Below are 1,741 nucleotides of genomic sequence, written 5' to 3'. Positions count from 1 at the left end.
AGGGCGAGCGAGGAAGTGAGTGAGGAAGAGGAGGGCGACCGAGGAAGAGGAGGGCGAGCGAGGAAGAGGAGGGCGAGCGAGGAAGTGAGTGAGGAAGAGGAGGGCGAGCGAGGAAGTGAGTGAGGAAGAGGAGGGCGAGCGAGGAAGAGGAGGGCGAGCGAGGAAGTGAGCGAGGAAGAGGAGGGCGAGCGAGGAAGAGGAGGGCGAGCGAGGAAGTGAGTGAGGAAGAGGAGGTGAGCGAGGAAGAGGAGGTGAGCGAGGAAGAGGAGGGCGAGCGAGGAAGTGAGTGAGGAAGAGGAGGTGAGCCTTCGTCCGTTGGGAAACCAGCCATCCCATCTCAACGATCCCGGGTCAAAACCGAAACCCAAACCGTTTCCCAGCTTCGGTTTCAACTCAAATCACAGAAAATTCCAGATTTCTTTCAGTTTTTCCAGAAAATTTGAGACGATTTAGAAACACGAACAGAAAGTTTCCACTTTCACAACTTTTGCTCATAAAATCATCCAACGGCGTTTTTTTATCAGCTCACAACAAAAACACAGAAATAAAGGAATCACAGTTTTCAGTCCCTCCACAGGTAAAATCTGAAAGTTCCCAAAAATTACAACCAACTAGAGCAGCAGGTTCCACTGGCAGCAGAGCTAAAAGGTAGTTTCTGCCCCATCGGGGGGCAGATGGGTTCTGCCCCATCGGGGGGCAGATGGAGGACATGGGAGGCGAAACGAGAGAGAAACAGATTTAAACGAGTCAGCAGAAAAAAATCATCTCTGAAGGAAAACCTCCAAACGAGAGACGTGTGGAAAACCAGCAGCCGGTCAGGATCAGAGAAACAAAACTTCAATCAAATCTTAAAAACTCCAGCTGAGATTTTCTGACTTCAGGAGCAAAGTGAGGTTTTTAAAACCTCCACAGAAAGCTTGCAGGAAGCGGCGGCTGCTCCCTCCAGCCCGTCGTCTCCAGCCCGCCCGCTTCACGTTTCCCTGCAGGCCGACCGGAGCAGGAAACCCCGAGCAGCTGCTGACCTCCGACCTGCCTGAGAATCCAACTCGCTCGGCTTTCAGCACCTCCAGAACGGAGCAGAAACCAGGTGAACCGCCAGCGACCCAGTCAAAGTAAACCATTTGCTTTGCTCCAAATTGTCACATTTTTGTGTAAATTGTTTCGTTCTGGAATGTTTTCCTAAATCCGCCTCAGTGCCGCCCTCTTCAGGTTGCAGGGTGGAACTGCAGCTGAATCATTCACGTATGAAACCATCTGACTCAAACTCTTAATCTTCATTTGGCTCAGGAAATGTTTCCAGCATCTGGATGAGACCGGGTGGTCGTTTTTGGAGTGGCCTAGTCAAAGTTTGGCCTGACGCTTCATCCAGAACAAAACCAGTTTATGCTTAAAAACCCTCAAATGTGTCTGAAATAAAATAACTCTGCGAAGACGGGAGAGTAAAAGAGTCATTAGCGGTTAGCTTACAGGTTCAGTGGCAGCAGCTGCTGCTAATGCTGGACCAAATGAGAACTTTTCTTCAGTAGTGGAGTCTAATGCAGTGAAAGCTAATCACAGCGTTAAGAGCATTTTTCATGGAAACATGCAGAGAAAGTTAATGGCTAACTGCTAAGCATTAGCAGTTAGTTTGGCTAACTGCTAATGCTTAGCAGTTAGACAAACTGCTAGCATTAGCAGTTTGGCTAACTGCTAATGCTCAGCAGTTAGCCAAACTCCTAGCATTAGCAGTTTGGCTAACTGC

At 49.2% G+C, this 1,741-nt stretch overlaps 1 pseudogene; it reads right to left on the bottom strand.

Annotated features, from left to right (window-relative positions):
* Positions 1–1,741, bottom strand: part of LOC103468114 (IQ motif and SEC7 domain-containing protein 2-like) — a 122,645-nt pseudogene that overhangs the window by 71,604 nt on the left and 49,300 nt on the right.

The sequence above is a fragment of the Poecilia reticulata genome, linkage group LG7, assembly GCF_000633615.1.
Source record: "Poecilia reticulata strain Guanapo linkage group LG7, Guppy_female_1.0+MT, whole genome shotgun sequence".
NCBI lineage: Eukaryota > Metazoa > Chordata > Actinopteri > Cyprinodontiformes > Poeciliidae > Poecilia > Poecilia reticulata.
The sequence above is the reverse complement of the archived record's forward strand: the minus strand, read 5'-3'. Positions and strand labels throughout refer to the sequence as shown.